General features: G+C 42.6%; 1 protein-coding gene and 1 non-coding gene across 4 annotated transcripts in view; one reads left to right on the forward strand and one right to left on the reverse strand.

The window, feature by feature from the left end:
* The window catches only part of LOC116463232 (A-kinase anchor protein 12), a 115,419-nt gene that overhangs the window by 54,721 nt on the left and 34,049 nt on the right, over positions 1-26,649 (reverse strand). The window lies entirely within an intron of this gene.
* LOC116463246 (U6 spliceosomal RNA) lies at positions 21,500-21,607 on the forward strand. The gene has a single exon (XR_004246623.1). It is a non-coding gene; the product is annotated as a U6 spliceosomal RNA (small nuclear RNA).

The following is a 26,649-nucleotide window of genomic DNA, read 5'->3' on the forward strand; positions in this document are numbered from 1 at the left end:
CGCCCGGCCAAATGTCAGAGTATTTTAACTAAAAATCATTGAGTATGTACACAGGACTTAGATTTGATTAGTAACAGGAAGAAAAGTTGGAGGAGGAAATTGGCAGGAATCACATATTATCGTGGGCTACATGGTAACCCAGTGAATCTTAAACCTAGAAACTGTTGACATATAAAGTTTCATGATATGGCAAACTAAACAGGGAACATAAAAAAGCCATCTTAATACCTCAATTTCAATGCAATAAACTTTGGTCAATTGTGCCTCTTGTTTAGGAACCAGAACTCTGAAGTTCTATAGAGTTTAGGGTTCTACAAAGTACCTAAAATTATTGAAAAAATTCTTATAATCCTTTGTGAGTTGTCGAATCCAAGATATCTTTAGCTGGAGCCAAATTGAGTCTCTTTAAACATGAAGACTATAGCACACAGGGACAAATTTCCGTCTACTCTTTTAGAAATGCACTGAGCCGGGCACTGTGATGTGCGCTGTAGTCCCAGCACTTAGGCGACTGAAGCAGGAGGACTGCTTGAGCCCAAAAGTTTGAGGCCAGCCTAGACAACATAGAGAGACCTTCATCTCCAAATAAAAACATCATTTAAAAAAGAGATGTTACACCAGGCGCGGTGGCTCACGCCTGTAATCCCAGCACTTGGGGAGGCCGAGGCAGGCAGATCATGAGGGCAGGAGATGGAGACCATCCTGGCTAACATGGTGAAACCCCGTCTCTACTAAAAATACAAAAAATTAGCCAGGTGTGGTGGTGTGTGCCTGTAATCCCAGCTACTAGGGAGGCTGATGCAGGAGAATCGCTTGAACCTGGGAGGCGGAGGTTGCAGCAAGCCGAGATCACGCACTCCAGCCTGGGCGATAGAGGGAGACTCCGTCTCTTAAAAAAAAAAAAAAAGAGATGTTACACACACATAGCATGGTACATTAGAAGATAAAAAGAAGGACCCTTAAAAACTGAAGTCAAATGCTAGACATCCTTATATCCTAAGTATGATAATGAATACATTATGAGATAGTAATTTTCAGTAACCACAGGGTAACTGTCCCTACTTGAGAAAGGCATTAGACACATTATTAACTTCAGTAGAAAACAATTTATGACAGTGACGTTACTGAACCTGAGTTTTGAGTCTATTTTACTATGTGAATAGCTTGCGTCCCGCCAGGGTACCCAAGCTTTGACCTCAAGGGTGATGTCTCAGGTGAGCTTTCAGAGCCTATGAGGCACCAACATCCGCACAAAATGGGACTTCATTCCTGGTCAGATTGTCACATTCGGACATGTCCACACTTTTGAAAATCTCACGTGTTGTTAAAGATGGATAATTCCCTTTATTTCACTCCAAATTAAAAGTGTTTTTGTTTTTTCTCCCATCCCCAAACCATCTAAATAATTCATACCATCGTTAAAAATTCAGGGACTTCTGAGAATTATCAATAAGTTAAAGTCACCTCAAATAGAGGAAATCAAACCCACATTCATTTAAGTCTTTTCTGTGTTTTCTACGTGTGTGTATATATATATAGGCACAAACATTCACTTAAAAAATAATGGGGAACACGTGTTATTTTATGACCTGATGGTTTCATACGTTGTGGGTACATTTCTTTATTAATAAACACGCACCTTGCTTAACTTCCATCAGTCTCTCTTTTGCCTGCAACTCGAATGGCCACAGAAGACAGGATTTACACACAGCTCTGCCCAGAGAGACCCTGAAAGATGTAGACACAACATAGCGGCACATGGGATGGGAGGTGGTGGAGTCAGATGGGATTCGAGGGCCACCCATTTCAGGGAGGAAAGTAACATTGGGACTTAACTGTTACCAAACAAGAAGGAAGGAGGAAATGTGTATTTCACTTTTTCCACTCCGAAGCTTCCTCGCATAGCATTATCCATCCACCCCGAACTTAGTTTTATAAATAGTTATTTCTTTCGAGATGAGAACTAGACTTGAAAGACATGCTCCTTACACTTAAACATGGTAAGCACCAGAAAACCTATTTTCCCACTGGATTTGTGCTTCAAAAAGCACAAATGCTTCCTTTGAACAAATCAAAACCCTAAATGTTTTCAAGCTTATATCCTTTGAGTGGGTCAGCCAGAGTTTATTCCCATGAAGTATTACCACATTACAACTAAACAAGCTGTTAAAAAAAAAAAAAGACCCTAAAAACCTCAAATGTTTCCAGCAACAGTGTTTTCCTCTCATTTCAGTAAGAACAACAACCAGGAATGTCCAAGTGGTAGCCAAGGCACCACAGAAAAACTAGGAGACTTCTCCATCCACTTCCTTCTCCACAGGAGCCCACAACATGCTGGGGACCTCCTTTGCAGAGTAAGAAACAAGAGTACCAGGCTGTTTAATGAAGTTGTAAAATGACGAGCCCTTGACAGCTGTCAGGATGCCGGGGGCAGAGGAGGTAAGCCAACTAAAGCAACTCTTTTCACTGCAGAAGTGATACTCCCGCATCTACATCCTCACTGGACGACCGGGTGCAAGTGGCCCAGCACTCCTGCAGTTCACACGGTAGACAAGGCTCCAAAGGGGCAATTCGTCCCACCCGGGGCAGTACGACCAAGAAGCAAACCTATAAGTGGCCTTCGTGGGAAGGAACCAGAAGCCAATATAACCAGGACACACCCACAAATGATCAAATGATCAGAATTAAAGATTATCTGGAAGGAATTTTAAATCCCATGACAAAACTTTTGTAAAGAAACCTCTTCACTGTGTTTTATGCTTCAGTCTAAGAGAAAGTGTTTGAAAGTAAATCTTCAAAAATGTCAAACAAACATAAAAAAAAAAAAAACCAGAGTACAAATCAATAAACAATATCCCTGGAAGGCAATTTGGAAATAGGGATAAAATTTTAAATACGCAAACCCATTAGCTACACCATGCCATTCTAATAGATATGGCATTACATATTTATGAGGTGCAGCACATAATAACTTATAAAAGGGTTGGGCGTGGTGCCTCATGCCTATAATTCCGGCACTTTGGGAGGCTGAGGCAGGAGGATGGCTTTAAGCCAGGAGTTCGAGACGAGCCTGGGCAACAAAGTGAAACCCAGTCTCTACAAAAGAAAAACAAATAAGTAATAAATACTTTATAATAGCAAAAAAAAAAAAAAACCCTTAAATGTCTATCAGTAGAGGGGAGTAGTTAAATTATGAGACGTCCATGCAATAGACAACATCAAAAGCTATGAGGTAGATTCAGACACACTCATGTGTGAAGATGTCTCTGGCTTAAGGGGGAAAAGAAGCAAGTTGCTGAGAATGATTCTTTTATGTGTTTAAAACCAAACCAAACAAAAATAACCCACTGACAAAGAGGGAGAGGAAGAGGAAAAGGGAGACAGAAAAGGAGTCAATGTCTGTGTGAGCATTGTTTTCAAAGTCTGGAACAATATGTACCAAATCTTTAATAATGGCTACCTCTATGGCATTGTTGTTGTTTGGTTTTATCTTTTTAGAGGGAAATTGGGAGAACAGACACGGTTTCCTTTTTACTCACTTTATCATTGTAAAAGTGAAAACACATTGAACCCTAAAACTCATAGCTTCTTAGGCTTCAAGCATGTTAATAACCTGGCTTGCCAGGGTTCATAAATCTTTTTTTTTTTTTTTTGAGACGGAGTCTCGCTCTGTCGCCCAGGCCGGAGTGCAGTGGCGCAATCTCGGCTCACTGCAAGCTCCGCCTCCCGGGTTCACGCCATTCTCCTGCCTCAGCCTCCCGAGTAGCTGGGATCATAGTCAAGTGCCACCACGCCTGGCTAATTTTTTTGCATTTTTAGTAGAGATGGGGTTTCACCATGTTGGTCAGGTTGGTCTCGAACTCCTGACCTTAAATGATCCACCCACGTTGGCTTCCCAAAGTGTTGGGATTACAGGCGTAAGCCACCTCGCCCGGCCAAGAATTCATTTTTATATACCTCAAAGAATATTTGAAACATCACCAGGAACATATTAAGTTCTTAATAAGTCAACTATTAACATAAATTTTAGCTGTCTTTGTCATACTATTTGTTCTCAATAATTGTGGTCTTGGGAATTACTTGTTCCATGCCTGCGTTCCTCTCTAAAATGAAAGCTCTGGGAGTTATTACCTGTGTTCTTCCTGCTCTGCACTCAACAACAACACCTGGCAAATGGCAAAGGTGTCTAATCTTTCTGATTTTAGAGGACTGGGCAGGACAAAGGGGGTAAAGGTGGTTTATCTAAAGGTCTAAATGGAGGAGGGACGCCTGTAATTTTTCTTTTCTTTTCTTTTTTAAACTATAGAAGGCATGGGGGAAACAGAAGACAGCACAGCACATACAAGGTCTTGGTTAGAGTCCAAGCTCCTCTCAGCTATGGAATTTTACCTCTGAGCTCATCTTCCCGGTTACAAACTGAGACTAATACTATCTCTGTTTTTGGATTGTGTGAGATTCAAATGAAATCATAGTGGGGGAAATTCTCTTTCTAAATAGAAAAGCACTCAGCAGCCATTTTATGAGACTTGGTCCATTTGATCAAATCAAGGTCCATGTGCTATCCCAGTACTTTCCAGCCCTTATCTCACACTATGGTCACCTTTTATAAATGGTCCTCATGTTTCTGTTAAGGAGGGTTTCAAAGGAGGCAGCACTTGGTTTGAGTCTGAGATGTGAAATGACAAGGGAATCCAACAAAACTAGACACAGCTCGGTAGAGGCGACACATCTCACTACATCCCAGGACACACATTCACACGGGGCTGCACCTCAAGACACGGGTACGGCTACAGGTAACATGGCCATAGCCTTGAAATCACAGATTTGCTCACAGGAAGAGAAAAGAGGACATAGTAGCCTTTTTTTTTTTGAGACAAAGTTGCGCTCTGTCCCCCAGGCTGGAGTACAGTGGCACGATCTTGGCTCACTGCAACCTCCATTTCCTGGGTTCAAGCGATTCTCCTGCCTCAGCCTCCTGAGTAGCTGGGATTACAGATGCGCACCACCACACCCGGCTAATTTTTGTATTTTTAGTAGAGATGGTTTCATCACGTTGGTCAGGCTGGTCTCAAACTCCTGACCTCATGATCCACCCGCCTCGGCCTCCCAAAGTGCTGGGATTACAGGTGTGAGCCACTGCGCCTGGCCCATAGCAGCCTTTTTTTCCCTGAGGTTCCTGGTTGGTTCAGATCCTCGGGCTGTGAGGGCAAGTGATCCTGCCCCCACAACACACACACACACACACACACACACACACACACACACCCACCCACCCAGAGCTGTGTGGTGTGTATCAGTGAGCCCACCCGTCAATGTAACTCAAAGAGCTATCATTAAGACTGATGATTTATTTCATACAAGTCAATAGCTATAGCTCCAATTGGTGTATTCGCTCTAAAATTAAATACTTCAAACAGCAATCCAGACTGGCAAAAAAAAAAAAAAAAAACTTTTATTTCAACCTAGGCATACAATGTATTTTCCAATGTATATTTAAATTTCCAGAAGTAGGCTGAAAATAAGATGGAGGCTAAATGCAGAAATGGATTATTCCGTTGGTGATCCAGATTTATGAGAAGTTTAGATGAACAATAGCCCTAATTTTTGTGAGGGAACTGGATCGAATTCTTTAGTCTCTCCATTCCTTCCCCGACAGTCATGCTTTCCAAGAAGTTCAGCCTGAAGATGCTGCATCTCAGTTGCAGGCTTGAGTGCAGGCTAGAGTGAGTGCAGTGGCGTGATCTTGGCTCACTGCAACCTCCGCCTCCCGGGGTCAAGCGATTCTCCTGTCTCAGCCTCCTGAGTAGCTGGGATTACAGGCATGTGCCACCACACCTGGCTAATTTTTGTATTTTTAGTAAAGATGCGGTTTCGCCACATTGGCCAGGCTGGTCTCAAGCTCCTGACCTCAGGTGATCCGCCCACCTCAGCCTCCTAAGGTGTTGGGATTTCAGGCGTGAGCCACCCCACCTGGCCAATGTGATTTTTAATTACCTCAAGATATATAGTAAGCACTGCTAAGGCAATCAGGAATATACGTTTATATTCCATGAATTTAAAAAAAGATTTAAGGCAATCTGCAAAAGAAAAATATGAGGAGGCCTTTTAACCCGCAAGGTTTTTAAAAGAAAATGAACGGCTTATCGGGTTTCAGAGCTATTACCAAAGCATAGAATCAAAAGCTCTCTCCAACCACATGAAATTGAGAAGAGGATGCATCCCGGGGTGGGCGTGATTGTAGTGATCTCTAAAATTAAGAAGCCCTTATCTCTGAGAAAGTGGCCTCCAGAGCTCTCTTCCTGCTGCCAGTTTTCCTCAGGGAAGAGGCAGCAGATCCTCTTGAGGGTGGCAGCAGGTCCCAGGTCTTAACCTACAGATGCTATGAAGCCTCTGATCTTTAAATAAAGCCACTGCTGGTTTTAAATTTCATGATATTTCTTTCCACCCATATATTCAGCAAAACGAAACCAACAAGCCAAAAAAGTCCCCTTCCTGCTTGGTGGCGTCACTTTAAGCTCGACTGAGTTCATTTGAAGGACTCAGAAAAGGGGGTGAACATCTCCTCACCATCACCCAGAGTCCCTGTGGCCCCTTCCCTCCAGCTCCACAGGACGAAAACAACAGGGCCCAGCTGTCTGAACCCCATGTGTCCTACGGCACTTTATCCTGCAGGTCTTTATTCCAAGATGGGGTTTACAGCCTACGCTACATCATCCCACCAACTGCCAAGTAAGAGCTATTCACCCGACAGCAACATTTATCCACTTTCAACACCTGATTGGCTTAGACCAGCTTTGTCATGCTGTCACATTCGTTCAACTAATTTAATTTAATCCTAGTGCAAAAATTCTAATTTCTAGAATGCCAATATTAATTTTATTTTGTGTTTGAAACGGCAGTGCTTGCTATTTAAGGAAGGCGGCTGGAACGGTTTCTTTCTCACAGAGCTTGCGGGCCCATGAGTGCTGCTTGGTGAGGGGTATAAATACTAGATAGAGAGTTTCTCGCCACTGTCTACAAATCCTAGATTTTTCTGTTTCTTATCATTTTCAGTAAAATTCATGAAAATGAGTTAACCACAATTTCAGGAGAAATAACCCAAACTCATCTTTGGACATGAGAAAGAATGATTGCTAAGAGAGATCCACTAAAATCATCAGCTGGCTTTTAGCATGCAAAATTAATTCCATTGAACATTAATATTCAAATTGTTGGATGTCTTAGAAAATAATGTATCTCACATTGCTTACGGAAACCCCAAAGGACTGGCCACTACAGGTGAACTCATTTTATCAGGAATGTTGTCTACAAATTAGGCCTCTAAATTCTCGAAGATGGGCATTTATCAAACCGGCATCTGAGCGCATGAGTATCCTGGGTGCATCAACACCAACATACCACGCATTATCTCAGAAGTGCTCTGTGCTCCAGGTTAGCTTGGGAAACTCTGATGTAGACAGAGTTAAGCAGATTTACTCAGAGTTTAAAGACTCCTTAATGTGCATTCTGAACCACTAAGGAGGAAATCACTGCATTTTCTAAAATGAGTTCCTCAAGGAACCCTCTCTGAGTCACATCTACTAACATTCCCCATAACTAAAGACACCACGGATGCATGCAGTATGTTTTAACACACAACACTTCAGTCAAGTATTTCCTACTTTATAAAAAGTTATAGTTGTTTTTAAAAGTATTAAAACTCCCGAGTTCTCTGGGAAAGTATGTTAAAGAAAACAAAGCACTCTAAATCTGGTTAGGTGGGAGATCTACCATGCTGATTTCAGGCAAAGGGAATTTAAAAGATCTCTGCTGGAGATAGGGGCAATAAAAAGCACCACCTACCAATGACAGCAATTCATTGCATGAAGATGGCCTGCCAGAATTCCGTTCTGTGAAATGCCTACCTTGTAATGTTGGCAAACCCCACAGCATTTGGGTCTTAGGACAGAGACGAGCTCATTAAATCCAACTGGAAGAAAAACCTGTGAATCCTAGACCAAGTCTCTGACACAACCAGTATCTTCCTGTGTGGACACTGTGGACAGTAATTACAGTACATGGGGCATCCCTGGCACCCCCACCCCCGGCCCCCAATACCAAGAAATGTGTACCTCCCCTGAGGTGGTGGTGATAACATGCCCGGTTAAGAACCACTACTCAGAGCCTCATAGAACCAGGAAAGAACTCCAGGCTAAACATGATGGCTCACACCTGTAATCCCAGCACTTTGGGAGGCCGAGGTGGGTGGATCATGAGGTCAAGACCATCTTGGCCAACATAGTGAAACCCCGTCTCTACTAAAAATACAAAAATTAGCTGGGCATGGTGGCAGTCGCCTGTAGTCCCAGCTACTTGAGAGGCTGAGGCAGGAGAATTGCTTGAACCTGGGAGGCGGAGGTTGCAGTGAGTCGAGATTGCACCCCTGTGTTCTAGCCTGGCAAAAGAGGAAGACTTCATCTCAAAAAAAAAAAAAAAAAAAAGAAGAAGAAGAAGAAGAAGCACTCTAAGACTGAACCTAAAGAATTTTATTCTTTTTTTTCCCCTAAGGTACCTTAAACCAAGAAAATGCATCTCTACTTAATTATGCTGGATCCATGATACGATCTGTCTAACACAGATCTTAGGCATGTGAGCCATGGTTGCAGTGGGTGTCCACTCAGGGGAGAAGAATATGTAATCCGGCAATTCCAAGGATTCTTGTGTTAAGGACAGGGAACAAGCCCAATACCATGTTACTTACTGTCTCCTTAAGCTTCAGAGGAATACTGGAGTTCCGTGTTTAACAAAAAAGCACCTGACTTCTCTTGATTAGTTATTTAACTTTGGTTAAATAACTAATAAGTAACCAGATCATGTCAAGTTACAGAGCACAGAATACAGACCCCTAGAGCTAGATCTTTATATTCCAGTGTCATGACCTGCATCGTGAATGTCTAAGACAAGTTCCCCACCACCCGCTGCTCTGAGCTGATGCACCTACCAGCTGTCCCAGGCAAATTAATTACCATCTTGACTTCTTGGACCTCCACAAATTCCAATTGCAAAATAAGCAAAATGTTATTGTGAAGAGTTAGAATAATGAAAATAAATAATCTCAAAACACATTTCTGACAATTCTGGCAATTCTCATGACTAGTTTTTTCTGTGGCCCCGCACCAGCGAATTCATAGGTTTTATCTACAGCATACGTGCAAGTCAAGATCTCAGTTCTCACTTAATTCCTACACACCGCTTCATATTCAAGCAATTACTCTCACGTTAAGTGGCTGCTTCTCTCAAAAGAAACCTCATTTGGTAGTAAAATAATTACATCACATCCTTGCTTAGAAATCTGATAATACCAAATGTTTTGAAATCCACTGTGTGCCACAGAAAGGCTAAATAGTTTCTGAGTCCAAGAGATAAACAATTTCGACAGAGGAGGAAACCAGCGTTATCCCAAGTAAAGTCTGGATTTTAAAGTTCAAAAAATTTTAGAGGCTAATATTACTTCTTCTAATCAAAGGTGTGTCCCTAAGACAGGAGTATCAGAAATTCCACCATGGAGGCAGTCAGATATGAGAAATATGTAGTGCCTAAACACTGCACAACTGTCACCTGCTTACGGGGGCAAAGGCAGAGACGGGCAAGAGGAAGACACAAGAAGGTCTCATAAAAAGCTCTTCTCCCATCCTGAGAAGGGATGTTTGTTTGGTTTGTGTTAGGCAGCCCTAGGCAGCACACATCAGCATGCCTTGTAGGCTCTTCACCATGCTGACAGCTGCAATACAGAGAGGTGGAGATAGAAGTTGACTCCAAACTTTGCCAAAACAGGTAACATATTACCATTCAATGAGGATAATTGAGACCCCTGTTGAAGTGAAATACAGTCAGCCTTCCGTATCTGCAGTTCCTCATCCTGCAAATACTATCTTTTCAATCCTTGGTTAGTTGAATCTGAGGTTAGGGAACCCCTGGATCCAGAGGGCAAACTGTGGGACTTGAGCATCTTTGTATTTTGGTACCAACAAGGGTGGGAGGGTCCTGGAACAAATTCTTCTAAGATACTGAAGGACAACTATACTACACACTGTCTAAAAATTTGTAGCTATACTGCCTTTGAACCAGATTGCTTAAACTGATTGCTGATTTTTAACTAAAAACCCAGTTAGAATGTATTGCCCACCCCATTGCAACTTCAATTCTAAGTCCATGCTCCATTCGACTGAAAGAGAAAAAGAACAAGCAAAATTGCTTGTCTCCTTTTCAGTAGAATGCGCTTGATTTGCAAAGATGGCCTAAGATAATGTGATTTAGCCAAGAATCAACAGTTATTATCCTATTATGTTCAACTCCAAATATTTGTAGCACAATCACCAAAATGTAAGATACAGAACGAAAAAGTAGCAAATTTCAAATCCACAAACAACTGTCCTGTGTTTGCTAACGAGCATCTATGGGAATTAGCAGATGGAGGCTGAATTCTAAACTGCTTTTCAATGGAAATGTCTCTGCCTCACAGGCTCCTTTCTGAAGCCCGCTAGGCAGAGGGCTCCACTGCCAGAACCTCTGCTGGCTGCAGCATTCAAGATAGAAGGCACTGCACATGGAAGGAAGGGAAAGAGGCCACAAGTCAGCTGGCAGGGATGGGCTATGTTAAGCCATCCCAAGTGACTTCGAGAAATGCCTCCTTATATGTGAAAAAAACTCAAGAAAGTTTCCTATACACTGTGGCATCCATCGGTTACTTAATAAAGTCATTAAACATTTAGCTCTGATAATGGACTTGCAGATGCCATTGTGGAGAATCCATTTAGGGTCTGTGGATGCTTAATAGCAAAATTAAAATGATAAATTGAAATGGCTTTCTCTGACGTGTGTGCTTAGCTCCGTGCGCCACAGCATACAAGCAGCCTCCTGCATACCAAAGTAAGTGACGCGAATCCAGCCCTGCTGCTGCTTGAGCACAGCCAGTGTTTATCAGTCTGCTCGGAGGAAAACAGGGACTTCGCCTAGGGCAACTGATTCCTAAGGGGCAGGCAACGGCAAGACCCCTTCTTAGCTGGTAATGATCCTGCTGTGCTTCTCTGGATCCAGCATAGCCCAGGACAGTCAACAGAAAGAGCATGATTTGCAAGCTCACCCATGAAAGGAAATCTCAGATGAGCCACTCATTAGCTGTGAGACATGTGGGCAAATTTCTCACCCTCTGAGCCTATAGAACGAGGGGTAATACTTTTGTGGGGCTGTTGTTGTGGTTATATCCTAACCCAATTAAGTCAGAATCTCTGGGAAAGGACCCACATATTAGTAGTTTCTAAGGCTCCCCCAGGTGATTCCAATGGGCAGCTGCTGTCTCAGAGGCATGACACTGACCAAGGGAACTTGACAGATGGTGAAGGGGACACTGGATGAGGTGATCTGCAGCAACTGGAGACCAGCTCTCAAAAGGAAAGTAAATCAGAAAGCAGCTCCGTTTATGTGCAGAGAGGGGGAGTTTCTACGCAGGTAAGGTTACAGGGAGAACCTAGAAGGACTAACTTCTGAGGAAGAGAAGGGGATTTAGTAGGGGAGACAGTGAGAAGTAAAAACAAGAATCTAAGCTGGGCAAGGTGGCTCACGCCTGTAATCCCAGCACTTTGGGAGGCCGAGGCGGGCGGATCATCTGAGGTCAGGAGTTCAAGACCAGCCTGACCAGCATGGAGAAACCCCATCTCTACTAAAAATACAAAATTAGCCTGGCGTGGTGGTGCATGCCTGTAATCCCAGCTACTCGGGAGGCTGAGGCAGGAGAATCACTTGAACCTGGGAGGCAGAGGTTGCAGTGCGCCAAGATCATGCCACTGCACTCCAGCCTGGGCAACAAGAGTGAAACTCCATCTCAAAAAAAAAAAAAAAAAGAATCTGGTGAAGGCTGGGAACCATCAGTGAGGGGGATGGGAGAGGAAGCTGGCCTGTGAGAGGTAAGAGGTCTTTGAGGAGTCATAACTGAACTTCAGGGCCTCACTGCCAGGGGTCAATCTGCTTGGCTTCAGATTTTTTGGGGAACACCCAGTGGCATGGATGTCTAAGTGGAGAAAGGCTGTAGTTGGGTGAGGGATGTGCTAGGAGAATGAGATAACGGTGAGTGCTTCTCCATTCTGTCTGGCTCAGTCACCTGGGACTGAGCTCGTCATGGTGTCCAGCTGATGCCACTGTGGGTGGGAACTTCCACCCACCCTCCCTGTACGGTGTGCAGCGAAGATGTTGGCCTTTCCAGACACTGCCCAGTTTTCCTATCCTCCAAAATGGCCCTGATCAAGCTCCCTGAATTCAGTGGAGAAGGAATTCAACAATACTAGTCTCTATAAGCATTAATAGGTGCCAGAATAATGTTTCCCATAAAGAAATGATGACTATTCTAAGAACACATTTGTGTTAGTCCACACATTTCTTCAGTCTCAAAAGGAAGCTTCCAAACCATCTTGTTCAGATGCCTCTTCCCATCGGATGCGTTACCTTCGAAACACGAAAGTGTATTAAAACACAACAAAAGCAAAACGCCAGCCATAACCATGCTAGTCATCATGTTACCCAAGGAGGAAAGAATTACAATCCAAGTTCCACAACTGAAGGATTTGCAGGTTAAACATCTCTCAGCCTTTGCTTTGAATGAGCTAAGAGCCAAGCTAAAACCTCACAAGGGAAAGTATATCTGGGAAAGCCCACCACTCTCCCTTTACAAAGTTAACCTGGTGACGGTATCTCTATTCAAAATCCCTGTGCTTCCTTTCTCTTACGGGCCAGCCTAGAATGTATTGATCAAGACATTCTAAGAAAGACAAATAACAACTCTAGTTTCTTTTCTTTCTTATTTTCCTGGTTTTACAAAATTACTCAATAAAACAGTTATATTGCACATCTTGCAACCTTCTTATCAAGACCTTACTCTACTGAGAAAAAAAGGGAGAGTGTTTCTTAAGAAGTGACAATGTATGAGAGGCAAAGCCCTGTGGAAACCACATCAACCACAAGATGGGTTTTTGGCTTTTTGCTTTTTGTTTGGCTGGTTGGTGTTTGCTACCAAATCTATTTTCTCATACTTCTGCTTCTGAGACATGCAGGCTGGTCAGAATATTCACTACTACATAACCCAATGCTCTAAAAATCAGTGCCTAATTAAAAATACATTCACAGTCTAGCCAAGTATGGTGAATTTGCAGAGGATCTTGAAGCTGCATAACCATCTCTCTCAACATTAGGGGTAGAGAATATCAGTTTGAATCTCCCCGTCTGCGCTCAAGGGCTGGCTGGTGTTGGTTCTGTTGGAGAAGGGCAGTGACTGTGAACTTGACATTCGTCTCTCACAGCATGTTTCCAGCAATTCTGGTGATTTGTTGCAAATTTTAAAAAGAAAAGAAAAACCTATGTCCTGCAATGTCTACTAAAAACAAAAATCCTCCAGCAGAAAATACAAGCCTCAGGAGAAAGCACTTGCAGTACGTACTGATTATGGCTTGAATAAGTGATCTTACACAAGTGCGTTTTCCATTCTAACAGGAATCCATTAACCTCATTTATAAATCATACGTTATAGCTGTTAAAAGAGCTTTTAGAGCTGCCAGCTGTTACAGGGCGCATCTAGAGATGCTATTAATCCCTTAATTTTTAGCTTCATCAGCAATACAGTGGAACACAGACCAGGCCTCGTTCCCCACATAAGCACACCTGAAAAATGTGGTCCTGATTTAGAAGGCAGAAGACAGTAATTTGGGAGAAATTCACTCTGTCCTCCAAAAGCATGAGTTTTGACTTCTGAAAGGGAGTGGGAAGAGTGACAGGCAGTTCAGATGTACCCCAAATCCCACAAAATATTAATTAAATACTTCAGGGGCTCTCTGTAATCCTTCACTATAACTCTATCAACTTTATTTTAGCACCTATTGTTTGGAAAGTCCATTTAACCAATGTGCTTGTGACTCTTTTTCTTTCTTTCTTTCTTTTTCTGAGATGATGTCTTGCTCTGTCCCCCAGGCTGGAGTACAGCGGCCCGATCTCAGCTCACTGTAGCCTCCGCCTCCCGGGTTCAACCCGCCTCTCAGCCTCCTGAGTAGCTAAATTTACAGGTGCCTTCCACCATGCCTGGTTAATTTTTTTGTATTTTTCGTAGAGTCAGGGTTTCACCATGTTGTCCAGGCTGGTTTCAAACTCCTGACCTCAAGTGATCCACCCACCTCAGCTTTCCAAAGTGTTGGGATTACAGGCATGGGCCACTGCACCCAGCCATAATTCTTGTTGTTTTTTTTTTTTTAATACTTTAAGTTCTGGGATACATGTCCAGAACATGCAGGTTTGTTACAGAGGTATACACATGCCATGGTGATTTGCTGCACCCATCAACGCGTCATCTACATTAGGTATTTCTCCTAATGCCATCCCTCCCCTAGCCCCCCACCCCCCAACAAGTACCGGTGTGTGATGTTCCCCTCCCTGTGTCCAGGTGTTTTCCTTGTTCAACTCCTACTTATGAGTGAGAACATGTGGTGTTTGGTTTTCTGTTCCTGTGTTAGTTTGCTGAGAATAATGGTTTCCAGCTTCATCCATGTCCCTACAAAGGACATGAACTCGTCCTTTCTTATGGCTGCATAGTATTCCATGGTGTATATGTGCCACATTTCCTTTATCCAGTCTATCATTGATGGGCATTTGGGTTGGTTCCAAGTCTTTGCTATTGTGAACAGTGCTGCAATAGACATACGTATGCATGTGTCTTTATAGCAGAATGATTTATAATCCTTTGGGTATATACCCAGTAATAGGATTGCTGGATCAAATGGTATTTCTGGTTCTAGATCCTTGAGGAATCGCCACACTGTCTTCCACAATGGTTGAACTAATTTACACTCCCACCAACAGTGTAAAAGCATTCCGCCGAGGCAGGCGGATCACAAGGTCAGGAGATCGAGATCATCCTGGCTAACACGGTGAAACCTCGTCTCTACTAAAAATATAAAAAATTAGCCGGGCATGGTGGCAGGCACCTGTAGTCCCAGCTACTAGGAAGGCTGAGGCAGGAGAATGGTGTGAACCCGGGAAGCAGAGGTGAGCAGTGAGCCGAGATCACGCCACTGCACTCCAGCCTGGGCAACAGAGCGAGACTCCATCTCAAAAAAAAAAAAAAAAAAAGAAAACAAAAAGAAAATATACTTACCCCCATCGCTGCCACCCCAACAACTGTGGGACCTTGGTTAAGTCAACAGCACTAGCTTTGGTTCTCACCTAATTGTTTTGTTTTGTTAAAGACCTGAACTCTCTGAGCTCTGAGCTCTAACCTTCTCTGACTCAGATCACATTCGGGACTCCATCAAGAGGGGCAACTTACTCTGCTTTGACGCCTGGAAAGACAGAGTACAAAGTGGCTTGTTTAGTCCATATGCACTTAAATAAATAATAATAGATAATGGACACCTCAATGGAAAGGATTCATTCCTTAACCACTTGGTTCAAGATCTGTAAGCAAACTAAATGATTTCAAGAAGTATAGACTATAACTGCTAGTGAAACAGTCTCCAACATTCACATCTGAGTGACTAGAAAGGGAGAGTTTCTTTGTTTTGTTTTCTGTTTCCTAAGAATGCAAGCCGACGCCCCATCCAGCGAGGGGTGGCGCTTCCTCATGAAGTTGTGTGGGCTTCTGGGAAATGCCCCCTCCCTGCTGTTATTGATCTTGAATCTTGACAGCAAGCAATGTAGAACGTATTTGTATAGTAAGAGCACAGAGATGGAGCAGACAGGTGCCAGCCTTCCTGCCAACTTTATTTGAAATGCAAACAAAATGCTTTCAGCCTGATGCTATTCCTAAAGCAAGTTTGCTTCTGCAGGAAAAAGGGCTTTCCCTAAACAAGTGTCCCATCAATGACTCACTCTCAAAATCACTGTTGCCTTAATCTTTTAAAAAAATTATCACCTCCATGGCTGTAATCCCAGCACTCTGGGAGGCCAAAGCGGGTAGATCATCTGAGGCCAGGAGTTCGAGATCAGCCTGGCCAACATGGTGAAACCTCGTCTCTACTAAAAATACAAAAAAATTACCTGGGCATGGTGGTGCCCCTGTAATCTCAGCTACTCGGGAGGCTGAGGCAGGAGAATGGCTTGAACTCGGGAGGCAGAGGTTGCAGAGAACGGAGATTGCGTCATTGCACTCCAGCCTGGGTGATAAGTGCAAACCTCCGTCTCAAAAAAAAAAAAAAAAAATTATCACCTCCAGAAGATAACCATGTGATAGATACAGATGATCAATCATAAAGCCTTTGCACTTTTTGAACCAAATACTGACTTACAGGAAATGATGTGCTTTAAATTCAGAGCACACACAGATTATCTTAGAAACTGGAAAATATATTTATTTCTTCATCAGACTGTACAAATGACTTCTTTTCCCCTCCACAACTCACCCAAATGATAGACTGTGATACTTTAAATTTTTTTGTTGTTGTTTACATAATCCTCCCCCCGTTTTTGCATGAAATTGATTTTTTTTTAACCCAAGACATTACAACCAGTGAAGTTACTGCAAAAAAGGACTTTGCTATAATACTTGTCTCAAACTTTCTGGTTATTGTTCTTTAAAAAAAATCCTTTTTTCATCTTTTCCACAAACTCTCCATTGAGAATTACAAGCTCTTTGGTAATCAGTAGATTGAAAAAGATACACACACACACACACACACACACACACACACACACACAGTGAAATGTAGCTCTCTGATGTGTACTTCCTGGCAAGGAAAAAATAGTTCAATAGCAAACTCAATAATGTGAATCACTGCCAAGACAGGAAAACATTATTTGGTATCCACTCCTATGACAATGGGAAAAATAGTTCTGAGAGTGAAAAGTTTTTATATCAATTAGGTTATGTCCTCTAAAACTGTTTCCAGTTATTGCTTCTGGGGACTGAGGGGACAATATATTTGCTTTGATATGTCACAATGGAGCATTAGTCTTACTTGGTCTCAATACACTCCCCACTCTGTCGTTCATAAATCATGTTCTTCACATTAACTATTCCTAAAATAAAGTGCCTGAATCTTGCAGTCCAGACCCACCACATGCTCATACTGCATCTTGCATTTCATCCTCTTTGTTGACCTCCAAGTTCACTCTCCAAAGCCTCTGAACATTCATCGTTTTGCAAAAGCCTCGGTTCCACCCTGGGTCCCCAAGCATTATTCAACATTTGATTAATCCCTGTGATGGGTTCCTATGTCATCTGGATGCATCAAGTCAAAAGGAGGTGCCACACATCGAAGACAGAGTACTAAGACACATAGTACTAACAGAGAGGGGTCCCTTTCAGTTCTGTTGATAAGAGAAAGTGTACAAGAAAAAGTTGAGTTTTGAGCTTGATCTGGATAGGCAAAAGGTACCAACGGCAGGGAAGAGAGAAATAAGACACCAACATGTGTTCGTTCTTTGCTTTTCGTTTTGGTTTTGTTTGAGACAGGGTCTTGCTCTGTTGCCCAGACTGGAGTGCAGTAGCTCAGTTATGGCTCACTGCAGCTTTGACCTCTCAGGCTGAAGCAATACTCCAGCCTCAGCCCCCGAAGTAGCTGGGACGACAGGCGCACACTGCCACACCCAGCTAATTTTTTTGTATTTTTTGTAGAGATGGGGTTTCACCATGTTGCCAGGCTGGTCTCAAACTCCTGGGCTCAAGCGATCCTCCCACCTCGGCTTCCCAAAGTGCTGGGATTACAGGTGTGAGCCACCACACCCAGCCATACATTCTTATTTATCTCATATCAGGCAATGGCAAAGAGTGCAATGTGGAAGTGATGCCGGGAGATCTGGTAACGGCATGACTCAACGTGCAGGTTTCAAAGATCACTGCATACGTGGTGAACGATGTGCGACGCTGATCTGTGCAGACAGAAGTCAGAATGTAATTACCTCTTGGGGAGCAATAAGCAGAAGGAGATGCAAGGGAGGCTTCTGGGGCACTGGCGAGGTTCTCCAACCTGACCTGGGAGAGGGTTCCTCGTGCGTTCACCTTGTAAGAACTCACCAAGCTATAGGCTTAAGACTTGCTCGCTTTATCAGATATAAATTGACCACAGACAAACCCCAAAAACCCCCAAACCAGCAATCTGCCTGCAGAGAGAAGGAACTGAAGGAGACCAAGCTGGAGGCAGCAGGAAGGCTGCTGCTGTGTCCATTCAGGGGAGAGATGAAGCCAGGGAAGGCCCTGTGGACAGAATGGGTGGATGTGAAACGTCTTTGGAGATGAGGCCAGCGGGACTTGCCAATGGAAACAGAATGACTCCCGGATTTGAGGCGTGGTTCTATCAAGGACAGCTTCTGAGCTCTCAGAAAAACACCTGACATTGCTTTCAACAGTGGGCTTTCTGTCTTTACACTGAATTCTGTCTTTGTCTCTCCCTCTCTTAGGCATTCTCTCATCAGAATGCCTCGCCTTGAGAAGAAGAGGCCCTACCTGTAAGGTCCCTTCACCTCTAGGTGCCTGCTTCCTCATTGGTACAATGGGGATTTACAAGTGTCTATCACAAGTGTACCAAGTGCGTAGGACAGCACCTGACACATTAAGCACTAGTCAGTGTCAGCCATTAGTATTACAGAAAACAAATCACTGCTTTTGTTACCCTGTCCCTCTATTTTCTGGGTCAACAGTGAGACTATGTCTTTACTTGATAATATTCTTTTTCAGGCAAAGAAGTAGTATCCTAGTTGGAAAAGCCTAGAAACCTGGAGATCATCTTGGGCTTTTCCGCATCTTGGTCATCCTCAGGCTCCCTCAAATCCTATCATTTCTTTTGTGTTCAATGCTGTCTGTAGCCATTGCTTGATTTCTGCCCTAGTTCAAGCTTTAGCATTTCATGGTTGATTTAATGCAATATCCTAAGAGCTGATCTCTCTGCCTTTGAGTGCCTCTTGTTTAGTTCTACCTTAACGCTCAATCTGTCATGCTGGTCTCCTTTAGTTCCTAAAGTGTGCCTCCTCACCGTCATTAAATGGACCCCAGCCTCCTTATACAAGGGCCTCCACTTTTCTAAAATCTCCTGCTGCCCACTTTCATAAAAGCTCAGTCCTGGGCTGAGAAGTAAGAAAGAAATCCTGAATGTTCTTCAACAGTCATCTAAATTTTTTCATAACATGAGTGCAGGCTATACTGTGGGAAATTAGCAAGAGCTAAGCCAAGATAAAAACTAAACTCCATGAAGATGAAGACAGCAACTTTCTTACAAATCTAGCACTTTATACATAATACACTTTATATAGTTAATGATTTCAAGTTTGATCAGCCTGAACATTGACAGTAATCAGGAATGAATAACCTGATAGGTAGACAGCAGGGAAAACATTATTCAACCAATAGACAAGAGAAGTCAGGGAATAAGCAACTGCTTCAAAGAATCCCTGTGAGTGGTAACACCATCAGACCCAGGCAGAGCCCCTCACTGCGGAGAGCCCCATTCTGGCCCTCCTCTGGCTACATCCTTCCCCCGCAGCAATCAAAAGGGCAAACCTTCCTGAAATTAACATCCACCTGTCCTGGGGGCCCAAGATTTGGAATTCTCAGAACCTATGCAAGCCTCTTCCCTGGGCACCTCTAGGCCAAAGGGCTACAGGGCATTCGTTTGGTGAAGGTTGGGCATGTGGGCTGGAAAACCCCCATGCGTGAGCTGGAGGTCCCTTAAGATGTATGGGCAGGCTGGGCACAGTGGCTCACCCCTGTAATCCCAGCACTGTGGGAGGCCGAGGTGGGTGGATCACTTGAGGTCAGGAAATCAAGACCAGCCTCGCCAACATGGCAAAACCCTGTGTCTACTAAAAATACAAAAATTAGCTGGGCGTGGTGGCACACACCTGTAGTCCCAGCTACTCAAGAGGCTGAGGCAGCTACTACTCGGCTCACTGCAACCTCTGCCTCCCGCTCGAACCCGGGAGGCGGAGGTTGCAGTGAGCCGAGATCGCACCACTGCATTCCAGCCTGGGTGACAGAGCAAGACTCCATCTCAGAAAAAATAAAAATAGATGTATGGGCAGCTGAGAGCGGGAACAGGAGGGGGAAGAGGATAGCCCGCTCCTGCATCACACATTCTGGCATGGGAGGTCATGCCAGACTGCGCTTGGTGGGTCACGCCTATAATCCCAGTGCTTTGGGAGGCCAAGGTGGGAGGATCTCTTGAAGCCAGGTGTTTGATCAGCTTGGGTAACACAGGGAGACCTCATCCCTACAACAAAATTTAAAATTAGCTGGGTGTTGGGGAAGGGAGGGTATGGTGTAGGCCTATATTTCTAGCTACTCAGAAGGCTGAGGCAGGAAGATCTCCTGAACCCAGGAAGTCAAGGCTGCAGTGAGCACCACTGCACTCCAGCCAGGGTGACAGAGCAAGACCTTGTCTCAATAAATAAATAAATAAAACAAATGTGTATGGAGAAAAGAATGAAGCCATAGGAAATTGGGTCCTAACCTCACATAGAATGCCCCAATTCCGAGACTTAAAATTCTATATAGCATCATCAAAACACAATGGGTTGAGTTAGGATTTGGGGGGCTATTCCCTATGTGTAGGAGAACTTCTTGCAAATGTGAAGTATCAACCATGAGATCTGAAGCATATAAGAAGACCCCAAAAGATAAAGTGGGCACTAAATCTGCTCATAACCTGAAATTAAATTAGCGAGCCAATACATAGACCTACAGAATTACAGTTATCTCTTCCCATACATTACAGAAATGCAAAAGTCAAAGCAAACTTAAAACACCATCCTTCACCTGTCAAAGTAACACTACCAATATCACTGACGTGGCCAAATCTGAGCACTCATTTGTTCTTAGTAGCATCAAAAGTAGCACAACTTGTAAAAACATGTTCTTTAGCAACCTTCATCCAGTTTGTAGAAGGAGGCTCGCAAGTTAAGTCACTTATCTAACGTAAGTGGCTGAGTTGGGGATTCAAATCCACATCCTGACCACCACGCACATGCCCCTTCTACTTTGCATGAAGCCTAGATGTTTACCCTAAGGAAATAACAGGAGGAAAGCACAGAAACAAAGCCACTTCCTGCAGAATGGAAAGAAGCTGCCAATGTGTTCACTGGCAAATTTAAAACATGACCTTTATAGATCTGTATATATCTTTAACTGTATGTATCTTTAGAATTACACATAAGAAATGGTAATTCTATAAGTGAAAGCAAAACATGAGTGTTTCAAGCTAACTGCAACTCAGTCAAAAGTCAAAGGTTTGTGAAATATGATTGCCAAAATGAGGCATTGTGAGTATTCTGTGAAGTATCTAATATTACAATATTTTCAAAAAGAAAAGAGCTGGGCGTGGTGGCCCACAACTGTAGTCCTAGCTACTCGGGGGGCTGAAGTGGGAGGGTCGCTTGAGCCCAGGACTTTGGGGTTACAGTGAGGTGTGACTGTGTCCCTCCAGCCTGGACAACAAGAGGAAGATCCTTTTTCAAAAAAAAAAAGAAAATGAAAAAGAAAAAGAAAGAAAAGAAAAGAGCGCTCGTTTGGTTTGGCAGCACAGACACTAAAATGGAAACGATACAGAGATTAGCATGGCCCCTATGCAAAGATGAGACCCAAATTTGTAAAGCGTTCCATATTTTTATATACAGTGTGTGCTGTGAGCTATTGAAAGCTGAATGCATTAAACATATTTTGAAACTTAAGTCATTCCTTGGTTAACAAGTAAATGTGTCAGAAATTTATCATATAGAAAAGGGTGGAAGGGTGGGGCATTCCCTTTCATCCGGGAATTAGCCCTATAGAAATATTTGCACAAGCATAAATGAGTATGTATATTATACATAATTTTCATTTTATATATCAAAGTTATATTATATATGAAATATATAATGAAGTTTCATTATATATGAAAGGATGTTCATTTCAGCATTACTTGTAATAGGAGACCATCAGAATCAACTTAAATGTCCATCAGTAAAGAGACTGGTTAAATAAAGTATATCCATGTCACTGAACATGTACCCATTAAGCAGTGAGCCAGGTCTATGTATACTGAACCAAAAGGTGCTTCTGATTTCCTGTTGAGTGAAAAAGGCAAGTTACGCAACAGTATTATCTATATGCATATTAAAAAAAAAAAACAGCCGGGCGCGGTGGCTCACGCCTGTAATCCCAGCACTTTGGGAGGCCGAGACGGGCGGATCACGAGGTCAGGAGATCGAGACCACCCTGGCTAACACGGTGAAACCCCGTCTCTACTAAAAATACAAAAAATTAGCCGGGCGTGGTGGCGGGCGCCTGTAGTCCCAGCTACTCGGGCGGCTGAGGCAGGAGAATGGCGTGAACCCGGGAGGCGGAGCTTGCAGTGAGCCGAGATCGCGCCACTGAACTCCAGCCTGGGCGACAGAGCGAGACTCCGCCTCAAAAATAAAATAAAATAAAATAAAAAATAAAAAAAAGCAACAACAGAAAGGATATGTTTGTATGTGTATGTAAGAAAAATCTCAGAAGACGAGGGAATGAAGGAACTTTTTTTCTTATATGGTGGCATTTGCACAATGACAATATACCACTTTTATGCTTAAAAAAAGATATTTATTTAAAATTTTTTCAAGTTTGATTTCACTTGCTTATTTATTTACTTTTTTAAAGAGACCAGGTCTCACTCCATCACCCAGGATGGAGTGCAGTGGTGCGATCGTTAGCTCACTGCAGCCTCAACCTCCTGGGCTCAAGCAATCCTCCCACTTCAGCCTCCCCCCAGTAGCTAGGACTACAGGCGCATGTCACCTCGCCGGCTTTGGCTTGCTTATTGTCTCCATCCCGTTTCTATTATTTAAATGCCTCACTGAGTAGTGTTAAGGGTTAATTTTAAAAGACAGAGAGAGAAAATAAATTTTTAAAATATTATACAATGCCTTCTCCATGTTCAGATTTTTCCTACCTTTATCCTTTATCATATATTTCTCGTTTCTTCTTGCATACATGTTAAAAACTGCTGTACATTTTTTCCTAGGTCAAGGAGAGTTGTATATAAATAAATTCACCATTCTTAAGTTAATCACACACAAAAAATTTAAAACCTGAAGAGCTGTTCTTCAAGATCACCTAAAACAAACAGTCCCTTCCATGACACTGACAAGAACCAAATCCTGAAAGAATGTTACTCGCCAAGCATCACAGACCTTGTTAGGATTAGAAACCATGCCAGAGAAATTCCTTCTCTATCCCTACTTTCTTAAAAAAAGATAACATTTTGATGAGACCAGGGAATACAATCTTTTAAAACACTAAAACAACACGGAATGTCTTCCTAAGTCCGACTCAGGTTCTGGGTTGAGCCCTCCAGGCCACTCAAGCAGTGTAGGCAGTAATGACACTCCAGGTGTGTTCTCAATTTCAAATTCACTATAACTGCTTATTGAACAATTTATTCTAGGAATTTTAGAAAATAGAAATGAAGTAAGTTTTAATGAAGAACACTTTAAAAGCCATTGTTCTATGCTAAGTTAAGAACTAGACACTACCGCCGGGAGCGGTGGCTCACGCCTGTAATCCCAGCACTTTGGGAGGCCGAGGCGGGTGGATCACAAGGTCAGGAGATCGAGACCATCCTGGCTAACACGGTGAAACCTTGTCTCTACTAAAAATATAGAAAATTAGCCGGGCATGGTGGTGGGCGCCTGTAGTCCCAGCTACTCGGGAGGCTGAAGCAGGAGAATGGCATGAACCTGGGAGGCAGAGCTTGCAGTGAGCGGAGATCACGCCACTGTGCTCCAGCCTGGGTGACAGAGAGAGACTCTGTCTCAAAAAAAAACAACAAAAAAAAACTAGACACTACCGTTTATTAATTGCAGCACCAATAACATCATCACAGAGAGAAAGTGATCTCCAATACAACAGTAGTCAAAGAACAGAACCTCCCAGAAACTGGCCTCCAACTGGATTTACAATGCTACGATTCTTCTTTGATAAAAACACATGACACAGCCAGGTGCGGTGGCTCAAGCCTGTAATCCCAGCCTTTTGGTAGGCCAAGGAGGGAGGATCACCTGAGGTAAGGTGTTCGAGACCAGCCTGGCCAACATGGCAAAACCCTGTCTCTACTAAAGATACGAAAATTAGCTGGGCATGGTGGTGGGCGCCTGCAATCCCAGCTACTTGGGAGGCTACGGCAGGATAATCACTTGAACCCAGGAGGCGAAGGCTGCAGTGAGCCGAGATCGCACCACTTTACTCCAGCCTGGATGACAGAGTGAGACTCTGTCTCAAAACAAAACAAAACAAAACAAACAAACAAACAAAACACAACATCTGAATTCCCCTTCATTGTAAATCCATCCCCATTAACACGTTATAGACCTCAAAGAAAGTTAATACAAAATTAATCCATAAACTTTTTACATACTACCTTAAGTGATACATTTCCATCATTGTAGATTTTAAATAAAATATAAAAGAAGATAAATTCTATTATTTCCCTTCCACAATAGTAAGACAAAAGAGATCTTTCTTGCTAGAAAAAAATAAACAGACACACACACACATACACACACACACACCTATTAGCTATTCCCTAAGGATCTGAAAAGGGAAGATGTAATATGTCTTACGTATTTCAATGATTAATGCTGTATTTAACATTAGGAAAAACATCAGCACCAGAAGAACCAATACAGTTGAAGAGTAAATCCTTACAAAATCCACATATTATTCTGAAAATTTGTTCCTGCTTATATTCTTATTCACATTGAAAGTGTCTTTTATATTTGTTGAAGAGCAAAAGAAAAAAGCTAAATAAAAAATGGGATTTATATTCCTGTTAAAATAAAATATTACCAAAGAAAATACTAAATAGGAGGCAAGAGTCTGCTTGCAGGTTTAAACCTGATCATTTTGTAAGCCCTAACAGTTAACTCATTCAATAAATATCTATTAAACATCTATCATTTACCAAGCACCAAATTTTGAGGTAAAGGAATTTAGCATGTATTGTTTCAAATTATTTCAGTTCTACAAAGTTCTCCTATTGGAAACATCTAGATTTTTAGAAACAGTATGCCTTTCCATCCATTTTGCATTTAAAAAACACTTCTTAAAGAGGAGTAGGGACAGAAACCAGGATTTTTGTCTATAGGGGTGGTTATCATACAAGTACTCCACTCCCCCAAAAGATAAAATCCAGGCTGTCTTTTAAATCAAGAGCACACATATTGCTTACCAAAGCATCCCAGTCTACGTGACATTCATAACTGACAAAAGTATCTTGCAACCTCATTAATTAATAGCCATTTTCAGACATTTGCTCAATATCTCCATCTGCTACGGTGGACATCTGGAGCCCCAGTGTGTAGAAACCCACCTTTAAGCAGCTGCAGAAGTAATTACACCTAGGAAAGGATGGATTCCTATTCATTTTCTTCGGTGTCTTCAAGATTGCACAGGTTGTTGTATTTGTTTTTGTTTGTTTTCTTGTCAACTAAATGACCAAGAGCAAGATTTGACTTAAATTGTTTCAATTGATTATGTGCCCGTGGAGATGCATACACAAAGAATTCCACCTCAAACTGCCAAGAAAAACTCAATCCTTCCATACCATTCCATCAAAGATAGACTTAAAGGACAAGTCCCCTTGTATTCTTACTACTAAATAGATAAATCAAGAAGAAGGGACAGAGGCATCAATGGGCGATCTAAAGCATTCATAAAAGCATATGATCTTGATAAAGCACAATCAGTGACTTGCTAGGGGGAAAGGCAAATAAATAAATAACAAATACAGAAGTTTGTTCAAGTCTTGGATCCCCTGGTGTTTTGTGCTCCTGGAGCCACTCCCAGCTGCGCTGGCTTCTCTTTGTGCGGGGCTCAGGGAGGCTCTGTCCACTGGGAGATTGCTCTGCAGTGACTGAAAGGCTGGTCGGCACTGGAGGAACCAAATCTCTTCAACGGCCAGACCGCTGACTAAGCAAAGTTACTCTAATTAGCCATCCTTTCTCAATTCCATTACAGCCCTAAGCAAAAACTATAGACATGTTTTGATGGGTAGAGCAAATGTCTGATGCAACCGAATGTACTGGCAGCTATGAAAACGTCTTAATCACTTTCAAACATGAAGCAAATTCCTGGAGGAAGGAATCTAAATTTGCCACTCATTCCTGGCTCTATTAGCAAGCACTTGCAATCAGTGACTATAACCACCAGGACACCTTGCTATTAAAATGAACTTTTACGCAATTTTAGCTTTGCTACGTTTAAATTTTATTCAAGATTTTTTTTTTAAAAGGGTGCTCAGGAACATGGAAAGATTTTTTACTTAAGTACAAGATTTTTTGTTCTACACTGAAAATTGCATTTCAAGGTCTCTTTAGGCTCAAAACTACACCAAAAGTATGTTTACACACAAAATTCCAACCTGATCAATGTGTTAACCAACAACTGTTAGACCAAGGCAAACAAATGCTTAATGGTGACATCTATTAATAATTATGTTCGGTCTAATTTTTATTTACCAGCGATTTTCTTTCTGCAAAGATAAATGCTAACCAATTAAATGGAACCAGTCTGGATGTCCAGATGATAAGAACAATTTTCCAGATCAACGAGGCATTCTATTGATTTAATCAGCATAAAACTATTCAACAAAAATAAGCATAAAAACAGCCTTTCTGCAATCCCACACTGGA

Source organism: Hylobates moloch, unplaced genomic scaffold (genome assembly GCF_009828535.3).
Source record: "Hylobates moloch isolate HMO894 unplaced genomic scaffold, HMol_V3 SCAFFOLD_29, whole genome shotgun sequence".
Lineage (NCBI taxonomy): Eukaryota > Metazoa > Chordata > Mammalia > Primates > Hylobatidae > Hylobates > Hylobates moloch.